General features: G+C 42.3%; 1 pseudogene across 1 annotated transcript; it reads right to left on the minus strand.

Annotated features, from left to right (window-relative positions):
• Positions 1-1,068: 1,068 nt before the first annotated feature.
• LOC110487535 (tubulin polyglutamylase ttll6-like) lies at positions 1,069-8,702 on the minus strand (annotated as a pseudogene). The gene is made up of 7 exons (XR_005035524.2): positions 7,497-8,702; positions 6,545-6,749; positions 6,296-6,474; positions 3,790-3,808; positions 2,013-2,182; positions 1,653-1,779; positions 1,069-1,496 (listed from the first exon to the last, which is right to left on the minus strand). The product of XR_005035524.2 is annotated as a tubulin polyglutamylase ttll6-like (transcript).
• Positions 8,703-20,865: the final 12,163 nt, after the last annotated feature.

A 20,865-nucleotide genomic window follows, 5' to 3' on the forward strand; every position in this document is an offset into this window, starting at 1 on the left:
GGGAGGGAGGGAGGGAGGGAAAATGTTAGGTGAGGAGTATGTATGACAAAGGATAGGGAGAGCTTATATAAAGTTAAAACAAAAGATGAGTATTAACTATTTGATGTACGTTTTAAGTACTGAGTGACATTTAGACCAAGTCAAAATGTGAAAAACAGTAAGGAACAAAGGATGGAGTAGCTAAGCGGATCAACATCGACGTGGGGCAAGCAGGTCTCACATAAAAAGGAAGAAGTGAAATAGGTACTGGTCCACTTACCGGGTAAGAGGAAACATTGTTCACTCCGAATAGGTGCACTTGATTCCCACTTTGGGCACATGCCCAATCCACAAAGCACCCCCACCCAAAACCCCCGTCGCACTGCAGCGGTGGAGACTGTGGCCCAGCCCCTGGGGGTGTCAGTCTTGGTCCCGCCAGGGCCAATTGGGCTGAGACATGACAGTACTGGGAGGGTGACACTCAGACACAACTGACGGCTCCTTACCTTTGGTCGCACTGCAGCGGTCACACTCAATTCCTGGAGGGCCATGTGTTTGCTGATTTTGGTTGTGTCCTTTCAATGTGTCCAATGAAGACATGAGGGGAGTTCCTAACTAGTCAATGACCTTAATTTATTAATCAAGTTCAAGGTAGCGAAAACCTGCAGACACTCGGCCCTCCATGAATTGAGTTTGATACCCCTGTGGTAGAGCTCTCAAGCATCTATTCACTTTTCTAATGGGGGTTTTGGGTGGCTAACAAGTATTAGTATTGTTAGTTTAGTGTGTAGACATGACTGGCCCTATGTGATGCCCTTGTGTGTTGTTGTCAATGTTCTTCTCTCTACACTTGTAGATGAGTATATCTGGACTGTAATGATTGAGCATTTCTGGGGGCTCTCTGAAGTTCTGATTTCTGAGATTTTAACTATGCACCCCTGGGAATATTAATATGCTTTTAATGAATTTTGAATGACTAAACATATGTTTGCATTTATGGACTATTAAAATAGCATGTGTGTTTGGATTTATGGATAGGCCTATATAAAGGCTTGGTTCAATCTTTAGTAGAAAACATGGTATTTGCACATTTACAGTAATGGGATGTTTGAAGAAAATATTGTTGGGCCTTTTGTTAAAGAAACATGTTATTTTCCTGTTGTTAAATTGGAATCTAAAGAATAATAATTACTAACCTTTGAACCTGTATAATCTGACATCTTTCAAAAAGCTTCTCAGGTATTTATATGTGCCTGTCTGTGCACAGCATATATGCATAGTACCGTACACAGCTGACTCCTGTGAACTTCGGATAAGTGCTCACCTAGGCTGCCATGTTGCTTATCTATTGCCGTAAGTCAGTCTTGACAATAGGTGGCACTGTGACGAACACCTGGCCAGGTCTCTGAGCAGGCTGGCCCTCAGCTGCAGCCCCCTGAGATGCTCTTCCTCCCCCTCCTCCCCCTCCTTCAGCGCCTGGGTCACCCTGGGAGGAAGTGAGCGGAGCAGGCCAGAGACTACAACGCAACGCCATAAAAAAGTTTATTTTGAGTTGAGGAGGCAATGCAATGTTTGTTTTATTGACCAGGTAACAGAAACATATTTTTTTTGTTTGGGGGGGGGGGGGTTAAGGTAACCATAGGACATAGCAGCAGGCAGCAGACAGTACTCACATTGGGATGGATGGGGCAGAGGGGTGCTTTGTGGATTTTACCCGTGTCTCCTGCTGACTCCCCCAGCAGGCCCAGTCTCTGACACCTGCTCTGGCTATGTTTCTCATGGGGCTCCTGCAACTGCTCTCTGCACAAAGAAACGTTCCTGAGTATACTTTGTGTAAACCTGTATACAAGCACTGCGGTCTGTGCCACACATGGACAGAAACATCCCTACTATGTGTATAGTCTATCCAGTAAACCTGCATGCACACATTATGGATGGCACTGAGGTTGGAACTGATGTTGTATGCAGGTGTGGATGGGCACTTGTTAACGTGTGGGTGATGTGTGTGTGTGTGTGTGTGTGTGTGTGTCTACCTGGTGCACCTCTCTCTGGCCTTGGTGGCAGCTGTCTCCTGAAAGAGGGAGCTGCTGTGTTTGAGGTACTTGTCGTACTCCTCCCCTCCCTGGCGGGGGAAGATCCTGCAGAAGCCGCCCAGGTGCTGGCCCTCATAGCTCAGGTCTCGCTCCACACTGGAGTTCTGCTGCTGGCTCTGCTCCTTGAGGACATTGGAATGGGCTTGGTAAAATTACATTTTCTCTGTGCTACTTTTTCATTTTATGTTTGGATAATGACGTATGACTCAGTGCAGACTCTATTATGACTCAGTCAAGGCAGACTATTAACCTCGTAAGGATCCGCCCCCCCTTTTTTCAATTTTTGCCTAAAATGACATACCCAAATCTAACTGCCTGTAGCTCAGGCCCTGAAGCAAGGATATGCATATTCTTGATACCATTTGAAAGGAAACACTTTGAAGTTTGTGGAAATATGAAATGAATGTGGGAGAATATAACACATTAGATCTGGTAAAAGATAATACAAAGGAAAAAAAAACATTCATTTAAAAAAAAAAATGTACCATCATCTTTGATATGCAAGAGAAAGGCCATAACGTATTATGCCAGCCCAGGCGCAATTTTAATTTTGGTCACTAGATGGCAGCAGTGTATGTGCAAAGTTTTAGACGGATCCAATGTACTATTGCATTTCTGTTCCAAATTTTGTGTCAAGACTGCCCGAATGTGCCTAATTGGTTTATTAATAACTTTTAAATTTCATAACTATGCACTCTCCTCAAACAATAGCATGGTATTATTTCACTGTAATAGCTACTGTAAAATGGACATTGCAGTTAGATTAACAAGAATTTAAGCTTTCTGCCAATATCAGATATGTCTATGTCCTGGGAAATGTTCTTGTTACTTACAACCTCATGCTAATCACTTTAGCCTACGTTAGCTCATCCGTACCACGGGGGACCCACCGAAACGCCAGGGCAGGCAAAGTGCAGGTCCATCACCTTGGTCTCCGGACCCAACAGGGAAAAAAGCTGCGCCCGAGGCGGTGTAGTGCCCAGGAGAAGGTCGATGGCGCAGTCATAGGGCCAAAGCGGAGGAAGCGCGGTGGTACGGGCCTTGCTGAAAACCTCCTGGAGGTCCTGGTACTCCGCGTGAACGGGGGAGAGGTCCGGGCCTTTTCCCAAGCCCACAGGAAGACGTCCCGGGGCAGGCAGCGCCGACTTCTGGCAATGCCCATGGCAAAACGGGCTCCAACCCAGGATAGAACCAGTAGCCCAGTCGATCAGGTGATTGTGCCTCTGGAGCCAAGGGAACCCCAAAACCACAGGTGCATGAGGGGATTCGATGGGCAGGAACTGCATAAACTCACTATGATTACCCAACACTCTCGGGTTAATGGTACACGTGGTGTGGTGACTCTGCCAATAGAGCGTGCCCATCCAACGCTCTGACGTCCATGGGAATGTAGAGGGGTTGTGTGGGGATTTCCTGCTCCGACACCAGGGTAGCATCCAAATGAAGAAGGCTGCAGCTCAAAGATGAGAGAACACTGGGAGAGAAACGCCCAGCAGAATCTGGGATCTCCAGCGTAGCGATCCGGAGGAAGTATGCAGGGTTCTTGGGAAGCCGGGGTAGATTGGGGAGAAACGCCGGTGGTAGTGGGGTAATTGACAGTCTGGGGGATTACTGTAGTGGTGGGCTGCCTCACAGACAATCCGAGGAATTGTTCCAGCAATGTATTGAAGGCATGGTCCTGGCGTACCGCCAAGGTCTGGAATCCTTCCATAAGTACTTGAAGTAACTCCTCGTGTCTTCCAATGGTGGCTCCCTGAGAGGAGATGGCGCTGCAGAGCTGGTAAGAGTTTGCTGGGTTAGTCATGGCCAGTTTGTACAATCAGACTCTGGATATGACCCAGATGCAGACACGGGAGGCGGATAGTACAGTTCTCAGATTATTTATTAGAAACACAGGGCAGGCAGAGGGCAGGCACGGGTTCGTGATCGTGACCCTCCAGGACACCTACACCACCTGATGTCACAGGAAGGCCATAAAGATCATCAAGGACATCAACCACCCGAGCCACTGCCTGTTCACCCCGCTATCATCCAGAAGGCGAGGTCAGTACAGGTGCATCAAAGCTGGGACCGAGAGACTGAAAAACAGCTTCTATCTCAAGGCCATCAGACTGTTAAACAGCCACCACTAACATTGAGTGGCTGCTGCCAACACACTGACACTGACTCAACTCCAGCCACTTTAATAATGGGAATTGATGGGAAATGATGTAAATATATCACTAGCCACTTTAAACAATGCTACCTTATATAATGTTACTTACCCTACATTATTCATCTCATATGCATACGTATATACTGTACTCTATATCATCGACTGTATCCTTATGTAATACATGTATCACTAGCCACTTTAACTATGCCACTTTGTTTACATACTCATCTCATATGTATATACTGTACTCAATACCATCTACTGTATCTTGCCTATGCTGCTCTGTACCATCACTCATTCATATATCCTTATGTACATATTCTTTATCCCCTTACACTGTGTACAAGACAGTAGTTTTGGAATTGTTAGTTAGATTACTTGTTGGTTATTACTGCATTGTCGGAACTAGAAGCACAAGCATTTCGCTACACTCGCATTAACATCTGCTAACCATGTGTATGTGACAAATAAAATTTGATTTGATTTGATTTGAGGTCAGAGTCAGCCAGGTACAGGATGGTAGGCAGGCTCGGAGGCAGAGAACTAGAGAAAAAGGAAGGCGGGAAAGAACGCTGGTAAGACCTGACAAGACAAACTGGCAACAGACAAACAGAGAACACAGCTATAAATACACAGGGGATAATGGGAAGATGGGCAACAACTAGAGGGGGGTGGAGACAAGCACAAAGACAGGTGAAACAGATCAGCGTGTGACAAGCAGACTATTATGACTCAGAGCAGAAGACTATTATGACCCAGAGCAGCAGACTATTATGATTCAAGAGCAGCAGACTATTGTGATTCAAGAGCAGCAGACTGTATTATGACTCAATTGGGTGATTCCATGCCAGGAAGTCCCAAAAATAATTTTGGTATATCAGATTGTTCTGGCAATTCTCACATAGAAGCGTCATTGGGAGGAAGGATGTTTGATATGCGTTTTACATTTGTATCACAAACCATTTTTGAAAAAGTCATGATGGAAGTGGAGATTTTAGGCCCTTTTTAGACCTACACATGCCTCCTGTAAGACCCTACGATCTATGAATAGCACATGATACAGACAACATATTGGTGTCATTATACTCCTGATAGTGTGCTGTAAAATATGGAGTATGTCTGAATTCTGAAATACAATGTTTCACATTAATTTATTAAACATAAAACAAAAATACAAATATCTCAAAAAGTACCCTTTTTTAATTTGTTTGGAATAATATACTCTTCAAACACCTCACATTTCCAGTGTGGGTGCTCTGCTACTTTCGAAGATATGACCCATTTTATATATAGAAATGGACATTATAGGTTATTAACTAATCACATTCAGCAAATCACCAGCAGAGGGCATTCCCTTTGAATCCATTTTCCCATTCACTTTGAATCCATGTTCCCATTCACTGTGTTCATAGTGCTCATACATTGTTTAAAACAATGTCTATAAAAATGAGCAAAATCAAAAAAGGGTACTTTTGAGGTATTCATATTGATTGTTTCAATGTTGAAAAAAAAGTATGTTATTTTTTTATTTTAATCTAGACATAGTCCATATTTTACAGCACACTATAAGGAGTATAACGACACAAAGATGTTGTTTGTATCATGCACGGTTCACTGATAACAGGATTTTACAAGAGGCAGGTCTAAAACAGGCCTGAAATGGCCACTTTCATCATGATTTTCTAAACAATGGTTTGTGATATGAATGAAAAACATCAAAGACAAAATGAGAGAAAAAAAATCCAGAAAATCACATTGTAGGATTTTTAATGAATTTATTTGCAAATATGGTGGAAAATAAGTATTTGGTCAATAACAAATGTTTATCTCAATACTTTCTGGATTTTTTCCCCCCTCATTTTGTTTGTCATAGTTGAAGTGTACCTATGATGAAAATTACAGGCCTCTCTCATCTTTTTAAGTGGGAGAACTTGCACAATTGGTGGATGACTAAATACTTTTTTGCCCCACTGTATGTGCTGTGACTCTATCATGACTCAGTGAAGTGACTACAATGACTGTGCTGTGACTCTATTGTGACTGAAGTTTTGCAGGGTCCTCACCACACCGTGTCTCCTTGGAGCGGATGTGCTGCAGCCAGTCTCTGATCCTGCTCCTCTCTTCCTCAGTGGCTTTGCGTCGGTCACAGGCCCCCAGGTTAATCAGCACGATCATGTCATACAGCAGCCTGTCCTTCACCTCTCTGTCCAGCCTGGAGTCTGTAGTGAAGCTAGTGGAGTGGTTGATCTCCACACACAAATACACAAGTATATCACACTGTACAAATACATGAGCAAGTGAGTGTGTGTGGTCTCACCTCGAACAGCCAGGGCTTGAGGCGGTAGTCGATGAGCACGTCGAAGCCCAGGATCTCGAAGTAGGCCCCGGTGGCGGTGTTGGAGGCGGCGTGGTACGAGAAGCATGTGTGGTAGCTGTGCTGGAGCACTGAGTGGGCTGAGACCAGAGCCTTGATCACCACATCCTCGATGTCAGCCCACACCTTCCCCGTATCAGTGCATCGTCTCCAGCAGATGGGTCAACTTCCTGTGGGGAGGGGGGAGAGAGAGAAAGACCACGAGCGGGACAAAGACCATTCAAACAGACAGGAATGTCGCCACATACAGTATCGGTTGAGCGTCATGTCATAGACCTGTTCCAATGCCACTGCCTCTTCTTGCGAAAACACTTTCAACTGTCAATGTTGTCTGTGTGTACAACTGCAGACAACTTCATTTTCACTTTATCCACACTGTTAAGGTTCTTGCAGTTAGTTTTGTTTGGGGGCAAAAATACGCCTGACATATCAAGGCAGTGATGAAATATGAGTGGCAGTATATCAGCCTCCTGAGTCGTGACACATGCTGCAAATAAGATTGGATGCTTGGCCTGCTGACAAGCCTGGCTGTGGCTCTTGCATACTGATACGAGTATGGTACGGGGGACCTGGGCCAGAGATGGCCATAAGTCTCAGAGTGGGACATGACTGACAGCTCTGAGTCATTGCTTTTAGACTGACATTAATTGTTCTAGCTGCTTCATTCCGACACCGGTCGCATTTGCATGGTCTGTTTTGTGACCGACAGGGTTTTCTCAAGTTGATTGAGCCATTATCCTAATGAGAGGGAAACCTGTAGAATTTATACCTAAAAGAATAGGCATTGTGCTTGCCTTTCACTCCTGGAACCAAGCACGAGTAAATACCCACGCTACAGGAACACCTTGGTGAAATACCATAGCTGGATAGTCAAATACAGCATCAAAGTGAAAGCCCAGGAAGACTCGTGTCAATAGATCACCTTTTGCTAACAGCGTTCTCGTCCCAGACAAAGTTCTCACTGTGTTTGTTAATGGTGTAGTTGGTCAGATGCATGAAAGGGGACAGTGAGTGAGATAGAGACTGTCGAAGAGGAACTAGAGAACAGGAGTACATTCACAGTGTTTGAATGTTTGGCATTGTTGCTAAGTCTTTTATGACAAGAGCTAGTAAAACGGTAGCTTGAGTCATCAATGGGGCCATATCACCGGTAAACAAATACGGTTTGAGAGGAGCAAGATTGAACACACCCACTGTAGGTCTGAGTTCAAGGACAGATGTCTATCTTATCTAAGTCCGTCTGCCTGCGTGTCTGTGTTCGATTGTGTTCCTGTCTGTCTCAATCCCCTTGAACACGTTTACAACATACTGATGATGTACAACATATCAATACAGACAGAAAACAAATGTTAGCATTTCTATCCTACATTGTACTAAACATTACATTGTACTATACATTAATTTTATTTTTGCACCGTCTCTATGCACACTCACACACTCCAACACACACACACGTAACATGCACACACATTTAGACTGACACATTTACACACACTCACATACAGTACAATCATCATATGCTGCTACACTGTTTATCATATACTGTATCCTGAGGTCTAGTCACCTTGTAAATCTGGTATTGGAACTGACCCTGTATATAGCTAAATTACTTCTCGTGCTCTTATTTTAATTTCTCGTGTGTTTTTGTTTTACCTTATGTTATTTGTCGCACTACATTAATATTGAATACTACATTGTTGGGTTTAGCGCTTGCCAGAAAGGCAATTCACTGTACTTGTGCATGTGGCATAAAAAACTTTAAGCTTTAAATACGATCCCTAACAAAACTACACAGTATGAACATGAAAGAACAATGACATTGAAATAAGTGTTATTTCATAGTTTTGATGTCTTCACTATTATTCTACAACATAGAAAATAGTACAAATAAAGAAAAACCCTTGAATGAGTAGGTGTCCAAACTTTTGACTGGTACTGTACATCTTGTGCTTCTTGGCCCTGGTGTAGGCCTGGAAGTCGCTGTAAATGTGGAGCGGGAGTGGGAGGGACACAACAAAGACATTTAAATACAAGAGGCAGTTTTATAAAAGGCTTCAGTTGCCAAAAAAAGAAGCACAGATGTTTAGATCCTTTTCCAACACAGCTGCATATTCTTCTTCACATCTTCTTGTAAATGCAGTACAATAAAATAAAATAAAGTTCATCCTATTTTGGTAGGCTAGTTAATGCTAAAACATAATAATGGTAATAATAATAATCACACAAATAATAATAATAATAATAAGGAAAATAAAGTCTCGACCCGATTTCCCTAAATGTTTTTCTGCTACCAAATATGTTTTATTAGGATAATTTATATGAGCCCTCAATTTAATTATACTAATTATCTTTTACAGAAAGTGATTCGATCAATTGATAGTGACACAGTCACACATTGTATAAGATTACTTCCCAAATTTCTTTGACTTTAGAAGGTCAGCTTCTGTAGGTCATAGAAACGAACCAAAGATATTCCCATGGGCATCTGAGCAGTGTCTTCCTCTGGCATTTTACAGCTTGTTTCTAGGCTAAATCAATGCAGATTTTTGCGTTACTTTAGATCAGTATAAACAATATATATTTTTTAATCAAGTAAGGTCCCCTAGGTTGGGAACCCTTGATTTAGATAACAAATAGACAGCATTATCAAATTCCAAAGTACACCGCAGGGTACAGTGCCAATAGTTTCCGTCTACCCTCGGTCCTCTAAGAAAGAGTTCGGGATTTCCATTCACAGACATCATGCAATCAAAGGATAAGGGTGTATTATCTAATGTAAAAGGTGTATCAATCTAGCCTGGTTAAACCAGATTGAATGGTGAGCAGGTCATTCAATTAACACCCACCGCCTGCCAAATACGGGTATTTTGGCATTGTCGAGTAAGATGTCTATTTCACCAGCCACGCTGGGGGTCAGGGCTCCACAAAGCAAGCATTTAATTTATGAATAAAAATAGTCAAGTATGATCACATGGTCAAATAAATGCTGCAGCAGCTGTTTTGAAAGCATTGGCGCCGTTTTGTTTCATAGCTGGTAAATTAATCGCACAAAGTCAAAGAAATTCTATATAGCCTACTCTACCTCTCGCTGCCACAGCGAGACTTTGTCCTTGTGTTTCCTGGCTAATTTACATTGTTTTGTTCACAAGCTAGGTTGTTTTTCTATGTTTGAGTTTCAACTGCTAGGGAAGAGAAGACCACTTTCACTAATCTCCACTAATCAGATTTAGGCTGCAACACTTAAAAGAAACCCCCTCTCCCCTCAGCCCTCAAATTAAGTGGACACTTCTGATGACGTATCATGACATCTGACGAGTTTACACTTGCAGGGCAAGGGAGGAAGGAATTCATTTTACAGTCAATTGCTACAGTCAATTATGGATTGCTTGTCTACTTATATTAACTATATAATTATTAATATACGCCTACTCTATGATAGCTAGAAAATTAATTAACTGCCTAGCTGGAACTTCGGAAGGAAAATGTTTTATTTATACCATTTCCAAAAGCTAACCAAACAAAAACATCATTACTTTTACAAGACTTGTTTGATCTGTCATGTGCATTAATAACACAATTTCTAACTTATTTACATTTGCTTTTACTTACACTTGTATGTTATCTTCTCCATATTGACATTGAGGTATTAAGTTTTGGCGGACTTATCGTAGCGGATGTACAATCATTGCGAATTGAATTAAGGGGCGTTTTAGGCTCCGAAGTGAACAGAATTGTACACTCGCAAACTGGATCAAAAACGAGGGCTGAGGGGCTTACGTAGCAAAATTCCCTTGTATGGCTAATCGTTTGGACCGACGACAAAGATGGCCGCAGGGATTCCCCCAAGGGCATAAAGTGAGGGTAAATGGAGGAGGGTGTGTCTTTTATGAGTTTGAAATGCAGCCTTAATCTCACAGGCACAAACATGACTTGAGTCTCGCTACCACGGTGACTTCCCGGTCTTAAAGTGGCCGGTTAACCTTTTCCCCCCCCCATCTGTGATATTTTGGTTAAAAGAAAAACATATATTATTCAATATACCACATTAGTTACTTCTTACGAGTGAGTGGCTAGATTTTTTAACCTAGTGGCAAGGGGGGGACAAAAAAGTAAATGTTATGCCCTGATGGTGAGCGCAGCATTCAGTTTGGTTTAACCAGGTTAGTGCCAATTGACTAATGGAAGCGTCACCAGGTGCGGGGGAAGATGTTGTACTCCTTGGGGAACCTCTTCAGCATGCAGTAAATGTTGCGAGCCAGTATGTTCTTCCTGCACAGCTCCATCATGCCAGGGAAGTGGTTGATCTTCTGTCAGGCCCACATTCAAAAATACTATAGTTTAAATACTGTATTATCACTATAGTGGGAAAACCATAGTTTTTTTGAGGACTGTAGTGTTTTTGCAGACTGTAATATACACTAGTGTTTTTGTTTTATTATATTTAACATAGAACATGGTTGCATTTCTATAACCTGTAGGTAGATAGGATTGGATAGTTCAGAGCTTCTGCTCTTTTCTATAACCAGTAGGGACCACAATAAATGGTCTATACTTGGCATGTAGGTTTCTCACTTGTGGGTGGCACAAATTGGGATATGGTGGAGGGGAATGGGCAGGGTATATGCAAATTAAATACTGTACTATTACTATAGTTAAACTCTAGTGTTTTTGCGGACTGTAGTGTTTGAGGACATAACTTGTCACGGATCCTTCTGGAACTTTCATTACGCACACCTGACCCCTATTCCCACTGATTGTATTTGTATACGTGTCCTTTTGTTCACCATGGTGCTGTCGATTACTGTTACAATGTCCGAAGATCACCATGCTCAATGCCATGCGTCGGCTGGAGTGGTGTAAAGCTCACCGCCATTGGACACTGGAGCAGTGGAAACACGTTCTCTGGAGTGCTGAATCACGCTTCACCATTTGGCAGTCTGACGGACAAATCTGGGTTTGGCGGATGCAAGGAGAACGCTACCTGCCCGAATGCATATTGCCAACTGTAAAGTTTGGTGGGGGAGGAAGAACCGGGGCTGTTTTTTATTGTTCGGCTTTGGCCCCTCAGTTCCAATGTAGGAATATCTTAATGCGACAGCATACAATGACATTCTAGACGATTCTGTGCTTCCAACTTTGTGGCAACAGTTTGGGGAAGGCTATTTCCTGTTTCAGCATGACAATGGCCCTGTGCACAAAGCGAGGTCCATACAGAGATGGTTTGTCGAGATCGGTGTGGAAGAACTTGACTGGCCTGCACAGAGCCCTGACCTCAACCCCATCGAACACCTTTGGGATGAACTGGAAAGCCGACTGCGAGCCAGGCCTAATCGACCAACATCAGTGTCTGACCTCACTAATGCTCTTGCGGCTGAACAGAAGCAAGTCCCTGTAGCAATGTTCCAACATCTAGTGGAAAGCCTTCCCAGAAGAGTGGAGGCTGTCATAGCAGCAAAGGGGGGACAAAATCCATATTAATGCCCATGATTTTGGAACGCAATGTTCGACATACTTTATATCATGTAGTGTATATTAGTGTTTTATTTTCCATGAATATTTTTTTTTAAAATGTAACACAACAAAATGTGGAAAAAGTCAAGGGGTGTGAATACTTTCTGAAGGTACTTTACATCATATTATCAGTATGTGTTCATATTATGGTACTGTATCAACTTACTGGTCTTGATACCATTGACAGACTGTCCATATGTAGACAATACCAAATTAGCATATATTTTGGCATGAAGATACTGAACATGCATTTAATAATTTCTGGAAATAATAATCTACATCTTACACTCAACTAGAGAACGGATCTAAGGATCTTTATTTGCCATTGGTAGGAAGTGAAGGAAATGTGTGGTTTGGTTCATGGTGTGAGTTCACAAGTGGTTAATTGGTTGAGTATCACAAGTGCTTTGGTGTTGTGTTGAATTGTGTGCGGTAGTGTAGTACTGGGTTTGTGAATAACATAATCAAAAGGTTGTGGTAATGGATAGGACTTGTGTACAGTGCCTTGCGAAAGTATTCGGCCCCCTTGAACTTTGCGACCTTTTGCCATATTTCAGGCTTCAAACATAAAGATATACAACTGTATTTTTTTGTGAAGAATCAACAACAAGTGGGACACAATCATGAAGTGGAACGACATTTATTGGATATTTCAAACTTTTTTAACAAATCAAAAACTGAAAAATTGGGCGTGCAAAATTATTCAGCCCCCTTAAGTTAATACTTTGTAGCGCCACCTTTTGCTGCGATTACAGCTGTAAGTCGCTTGGGGTATGTCTCTATCAGTTTTGCACATCGAGAGACTGAACATTTTTCCCATTCCTCCTTGCAAAACAGCTCGAGCTCAGTGAGGTTGGATGGAGAGCATTTGTGAACAGCAGTTTTCAGTTCTTTCCACAGATTCTCGATTGGATTCAGGTCTGGACTTTGACTTTGCCATTCTAACACCTGGATATGTTTATTTTTGAACCATTCCATTGTAGATTTTGCTTTATGTTTTGGATCATTGTCTTGTTGGAAGACAAATCTCCGTCCCAGTCTCAGGTCTTGACTCCATCAGGTTTTCTTCCAGAATGGTCCTGTATTTGGCTCCATCCATCTTCCCATCAATTTTAACCATCTTCCCTGTCCCTGCTGAAGAAAAGCAGGCCCAAACCATGATGCTGCCACCACCATGTTTGACAGTGGGGATGGTGTGTTCAGCTGTGTTGCTTTTACGCCAAACATAACGTTTTGCATTGTTGCCAAAAAGTTCAATTTTGGTTTCATCTGACCAGAGCACCTTCTTCCACATGTTTGGTGTGTCTCCCAGGTGGCTTGTGGCAAACTTTAAACAACACTTTTGATGGATATCTTTAAGAAATGGCTTTCTTCTTGCCACTCTTCCATAAAGGCCAGATTTGTGCAATATACGACTGATTGTTGTCCTATGGACAGAGTCTCCCACCTCAGCTGTAGATCTCTGCAGTTCATCCAGAGTGATCATGGGCCTCTTGGCTGCATCTCTGATCAGTCTTCTCCTTGTATGAGCTGAAAGTTTAGAGGGACGGACAGGTCTTGGTAAATTTGCAGTGGTCTGATACTCCTTCCATTTCAATATTATCGCTTGCACAGTGCTCCTTGGGATGTTTAAAGCTTGGGAAATCTTTTTGTATCCAAATCCGGCTTTAAACTTCTTCACAACAGTATCTCGGACCTGCCTGGTGTGTTCCTTGTTCTTCATGATGCTCTCTGCGCTTTTAACGGACCTCTGAGACTATCACAGTGCAGGTGCATTTATACGGAGACTTGATTACACACAGGTGGATTGTATTTATCATCATTAGTCATTTAGGTCAACATTGGATCATTCAGAGATCCTCACTGAACTTCTGGAGAGAGTTTGCTGCACTGAAAGTAAAGGGGCTGAATAATTTTGCACGCCCAATTTTTCAGTTTTTGATTTGTTAAAAAAGTTTGAAATATCCAATAAATGTCGTTCCACTTCATGATTGTGTCCCACTTGTTGTTGATTCTTCACAAAAAAATACAGTTTTATATCTTTATGTTTGAAGCCTGAAATATGGCAAAAGGTCGCAAAGTTCAAGGGGGCCGAATACTTTCGCAAGGCACTGTAGTTGTGTGGGTTTTGTGATTGTGTAGATCTGTGGCTGTGTACTTGACTACACAATTGTATTTAGTTCTGTGGTTGCAGATTGGATATGGTCGCAATGCTTACTGCTTAGTTCTGTGGTTGTGTACATGGTTGCTCATGTTCTCCCTCTCTGTGTGGGTGTGTTTGCATGTGAGTGCATGTTGTGCATTTTACACACTTATAGTATGTTGTTTGAACCCAGAGACACAGAGTGTGGGAAATCCCTATGCGAAGGGAATGGAGGCACAGCACAGCTGCCTTCTCATCACATGCCCCGAATGTAGAGCAGTCTGAACGCCGTCTGGCTCTGCCAACAAAGCATGCCACAATTTTATGGGCTTGTATATACGTGCGGTTTGCCCATGATCCTAAAGCCGGTCTCTTAGCGTCTCTTCCCCAGCCCAGATAGTCCTTTCCCTTCTCTCTCTCTCTCCCTTCCACAGAAAGTCATACAGCCCTTACTAAACACACCATGACCTAATTTTGGAGGCTGAGCTTCTATTCAACTCAAAGATATTGCTTTGGACATTTACACTACCGTTCAAAAGTTTGGGGTCACTTAGAATTCTTCTTGTTTTTGAAAGAAAAGCACACTTTTTGTCCATTAAAATAACATCAAATTGATCAGAAATACTGTGTTCCAATGGCACGTTGTGTTAGCTAATCCAAGTTTATCATTTTAAAAGGCTAATTGATCATTAGAAAACGCTTTTGCAATTATGTTAGCACAGCTGAAAACTGTTGTGCTAATTAAAGAATAAATAAAAATGGCCTTCTTTAGACTAGTTGAGTATCTGGAGCATCAGCATTTGTTGGTTCAATTACAGACTCAAAATGGCCAGAAACAATTAACTTTCTTCTGAAACTTGTCAGGCTATTCTTGTTCTGAGAAATGAAGGCTATCCCATGCGAGAAATTACCAAGAAACTGAAGATCTCGTACAATGCTGTGTACTACTCCCTTCACAGAACAGTGCAAACTGTCTCAAACCAGAATAGAAAGAGGAGTGGGAGTCCCGGGGTGCACAACTGAGCTAGAGGTACATTTGAGTGTCTAGTCTGAGAAACAGCTGCTTCACAAGTCCTCAACTGGCAGCTTCATTAAATAGTACCTTCAAAACACCCGTCTCAATGTCAACAGTGAAGAGGCGACTCCGGGATGCTGGCCTTCAGCTGTTTCCAGCTACAATAGTAATTTACAACATTAACAATGTCTACACTGTATTTCTGATCAATATGATGTTATTTTAATGGACAAAAAAAATTTGCTTTTCTTTCAAAAACAAGTACATTTCTAAGTGACCCCAAACTTTTGAACGGTAGTGTAAGTTAGCCAACTATTCATATTGGTCATGCCGAGACCGTCTTGGAAGAGTCTGTAAATACTTGATGTGTCGGGATAATTCCTTTACTTTCAACGTGACAAGACAGAACCATTGGGTCTTTCCAATATCTAACTGTGTGTATCATTGAAACTGTACGATGGGTCAAATAGTCAGAGGGATATATCTGTCATCATACTGGTGTACCAACATTTGACTGTGACAGTACTAAACAAATTTGACACTTAATTCCACTGCCGATCAGGTTAACAATATTACACTAGATCAGCATTTGATAAATATCGCAATACAGAATATGAAAAAAAAAACAGCTTGTCAATCACTTTTGATTCATACTAAAAACCTGATGCTCAAGGCCACGAGTGTTGAGAGAACAATAGGTCTAGGTTAATGAGCTCAATTGATGATATTTTAATGACGCTTGATCAATGGCACTACATCATGGAGACAATGGCATTGATTGATCAGCTCTATAGGGATTAAGCACAATCCATTATCATTAGTCATTACTGTATTCAGTCATTCAGTGTGTACATCTCTTTGCTAATCATCAGGTTTGATCATTAGGAGGACTGGAGGGAGGGAGGGAGGTACTCACCGCTCTCGAACTTGCAGTTGGTCAGGTTGATCCACAGTCATCTGAAAGAGAAGAAACAGACAGACAGAGGGACAGATAGGTGCATTCTGACTAAACACTGACCATCCCTGACTAAACACAGACCATCCCTGACTAGACACTGACCATCCCTGACTAAACACTGACCATCCATGACTAAACAGCGCCCGGCTAGCACCAAGTTTAACTGCATTTCCATTCACGATATTGAAATATTTTCTCCCAACATCCAGATTTGAGTGGGATGTACTGCACTGACTATAAATCCTTGTAATAACAATGTATGGTTCCATCAACATATGGTTTCATTGGGACGGCTTTCTAAATTGATTGTATATTGTTCTTCAAGTCAAACACATTGCTACCCAAGCTTTTACAATAAGATCCAGCTATACTGAGCTGCTCCCGGGAAGCTCTGTGTCAGCAGCATGTCATTTCTGTAAAGGCTTTAGTTCCCCAGTGCCTACTAACAGGAAACACAGTGCACCAAAGGCCCCTCCATCCAATTCTCCCCCTCTCCCTTCCCCTGGTTACTGAGCCAAGATCCTAGACATACACATCATTGGCCAATACAGGAGTCTGATTCATACTAGTGTTACTACCACCACCTACTGGCTACTGGTCTACGGAGCACGATGCTCGCCCACACTGCCAAAGCTCACACCTCATAGTAAGAAGTGCTAGAGGCTGCTAAACCGCAAAGCCACAATCATGTTATCGGCGTCCCCAAATGTCAACCTCGTATTTGTATATACATAAACAAAAACATAAATAAACAAACAAATACATAAATGACAACGAAAATAAATAAATACAATGGACAGAACCAACCGCTCTCTTTTAATAAGAGTCTAAATTAAATTGTCAGGTGTATAGCATTGTGACTGGTCCTCATAAAAATCATGCACCCTGACAATAATTAAGAGGAGGGCAATTTGACTTTCCGCCGTTGGAAAAGACAGACTCTTAAAAGGTACCGGTCTTGTAAACAGCATCTGAGAGCTCATTTTAAGGACCTGTATAGTTCACATGGCGCTTATTACTAGTTTCTGAACTGTTAAGCCTTCTCCTCTCCCAGTAAAAAAAAAATAAAAAGGGGTGTGCCAAACTGTGCAGTAAAGAAATCCGCCATTAACTGTCCTTCACGGGGACTACACAAGGAATCCGGACTTAACTCTGCTCTCTCGGTCCTTCATCGGCTCCTGAATGTCATACAGTATGCAAGATATTTTAACAAGGAGATCAACGGGGTGGTGTGCTATGGTGGGTACAATGTTGACAACCAGGGTCTGGGTAAAAAACACGTTGCCTGCTTATACATGACATTATTTTAACTACCAACACAATTTTTGTCATTATTATCAGTATCATCAATGTATATAGAAATACAAAACGTTTATAACAGTATTTGGTATGCAATAATAACATAAAGCAATACATGGGATGGTCATTGATTTCTGGTCGTTGCTTTTAGGATCCCAGCTCACTCTGGGATCTCTCTATTTGGCACCACCACCAGACACCCCTACTCACCCACCCGTACCACCCGGCAGCACCCAATCCTATTTGGATCTCTGACCCTCAATGTCGGGCAGCAGACATCAAAAATAACCCCTTGTTTGTGGGATTGTGGCCCCATAGCCGCAGCTTTCGTCGCCTGTGTGATTTGTAGGTTGTGCCGAGGGACCTTGGGGGGCCTCTGGAGGGGAAAGAGGGGGACGAGGGGCCTGGTTTTATGGACAGGTACTGTAACCGGAGAGCTGTGCTCCTGGCTGCTGCAGCATCGCCCACTGTCTTTACAGACAGGCAGCTGCTCGTAACACGCCCGACGCTGCCTCCAGGCCCCACCCCCATGTGCCACATCCCTCCCTGCCAACCCCCTAATACATTCCTCCCAGCATCCCCTCAGACGAGGCTCAGGCTGCCCCTTGGGATCCAAATGGGCTGCCAGCACTGCCACATTTATGAAATAAGTAGTGTGTGTGTGTGTGTGTGTGTGTGTACATGCGTGTGTGACCACATGCATACACTCACAATTGGATTAGGAAGAAAATGAAGCCTTGAGGTACCGCTTCTTCCTGATGAGTGCCACTAGTGGAGAGACATGTGGAGTGTTGGGCTCTGGTCCCAGCTAGCCACCCTGTCTGTGCCTTGCTGGTCCCAGGGGAGTCACATTATGATGATGGAGACGTCTCCTCGTCTAGGCCTCATCCTATTGAATGCAAGAGGAAGCAAAACATTATTTAATTATCAATCTATAGGCATATATACATTACCAGTCAAAAGTTTGGACACACCTACTCATTCCAGGGATTTTATATTTTAAAACTATTTTTCTACATTGTAGAATAATAGTGAAGATATCAAACATATGAAATAACACATATGTAATCATGTAGTAACCAAAAATGTGTTAAACAAATGTTTTTTTTTTACCAAATAGGGCTATCTTCTGTATCCCACCCTTACCTTGTCACAACACAACTAATTGGCTCAAACGCATTAAGGAAAGAAATTCCACAAATGAACTTTTAACAAAGCACACCCCTTCATTGAAATGCATTCCAGGTGACTACCTCATGAAGCCGGTTGAGAGAATGCCAAGAGTGTGCAAACCTGTCATCCAGGCAAAGCATTGCTACTTTGAAGAATCTCAAATATAAAATATATTTAGATTTGTTTAACACTTTTTTGGTTACTACATGATTCCATGTGTTATTTCATAGTTTTGATGTCTTCACTATTATTCTACAATGTAGAAAATAGTAAAAATAAAGAAAAACCCTGGAATGAGTAGGTGTGTCCAAACTTTTGACTGGTACTGCATTTTAACAGTACCAGTCAAAAGTTTGAATCAAAGTTCGGCATTCATTCAAAAATTCAGCATTCGTTCCAAAATATTTACATTCAAGACCAATATAAAATATTATTTGGCCCCCATTTGAGAAAGTAGGAAATTTCATGTGCTTTGAATTAAAAGCATTGCGGGTGTTCTGGGAATGAATCATTACCACAAACTACCAAAATAAACACTGAACAACCACATCTCTGCTACCAGTTTTAACTGCTGTGTCAATGTCAACTGGCTCCAGACACAGAGTCCGCTTCTGGGCAACATATCAGCATAGCAATAGTAAACACATTCACCTCCAGGAGTAGAATAGTAGAGATGATGTATTCTACTAACCAACACCCCATTGAATGTAAACAGTGAGGAGTACCCACATGGCTAACCACAGGGACACCTGAGGTAAGTAGGGCAGACATTAAATAGCTCAGATTATGAGTGTGGGCTCATCAAAGCACTGAGGTTAACCAAAAGGGTTACCATAAAAGTATTGGGTAGGTAACTGGCCGCCATGCAGATGGATGGGAGCTGAGACACTATGGGTAGACTAGGACACACACAACCTGGCTGGCAACCATAGCAACATAACCACCTGAGATGTCTGGTCCTTATTCCTCTGGTTCGATGGATGGTCTGTTTGAACCCAGGTAAGGTAACAACAGCCCTCAGACTAAAAGCATAAACTGAGATGTGGAAAAATGTTTGTGTGTAACTGATAGCCTACCTACCAATCCTTACAGGACTGTGCAAATATGACCACTGGTCACGTACCACACTTCCGCTCTCACCGTGGAACAGCTATGGGGCAAAACAGAATTATAACGCAGCTGTACTTTACATGTGTCAGGTGTACGCCTACTCTGTTCCAAAAAGACAGAACGATTCTGTCAGATTGTCAGAACCATAGCATACTCATATCAGTAAGCTACTCTACAACCATAAAATGCATGACATAGCTAGCTCATCTTTGAAATTCCGTCTAAGTCACAGACAAACTGTCATGTGGGAAATGGAGGGAAACGTGAGGGCACAACTCTGTAGCTAGCCTACAGTAGACAGTAGCTAGCATACATAACACCGTTTCTCATTTCAAAGTGCACATCAAACTGTGGCACTGTGGACCAACTTCAACTCAAGCCCATTCTAGCTAGTCATTATTGCCTGTCTGTCGTTAGCATTTAATATGAAATATTTTCTTACTTAAATCATGTCTGGCCCGAATTCTTCTTCTTCACAGGTCTGCTGGGATAACCCTCGAGACCGAAGGAACGTCGTCATTTGATTGGCTTATAAGCTTTATGACCCGATAGGCTTTTTGATCAAGGCGCCAAATAGCTTATTTTTTTTACACGCGCTGTCAACCAGAAACCTCGTAGTATTGGTTACTATGGACATTCTAAAATACTGGGGACAAATTACATTATCCGGTGTAACAATCTGTCGCTAAGGTGTAGGCTAATGCATCAGATCAATTTCTATATTCTCTATGAGTCTACCTATTCAACTGGTCAAGTTTGCTTCCTGAATTGACTGCCTTCAATTTGACCCCAGCCCTGGTTGACCAGACTGAAGACCATAATTAACCTAAAAAATCAAGATAAACAGTATCATTCAGTCCACTGTGCACATTATGCTCCCTGGATCAGTCTCACCTTTTCCTTCCTAAGACCTAGTAAGCCTACTTACTGTATATGGATGTGAGTTGTGACATTTGATCTCAGAATGGGGACGGATGGGTGCTCTCCTGCTATATCCCCATAAAGCACGGTAGTTTGGTAGTTTAGACATAATCTTGGTTCACCCAGAACGTTTG

This window comes from Oncorhynchus mykiss, chromosome 13 (assembly GCF_057628025.1).
Source record: "Oncorhynchus mykiss isolate SJ-2025 chromosome 13, ASM5762802v1, whole genome shotgun sequence".
Lineage (NCBI taxonomy): Eukaryota > Metazoa > Chordata > Actinopteri > Salmoniformes > Salmonidae > Oncorhynchus > Oncorhynchus mykiss.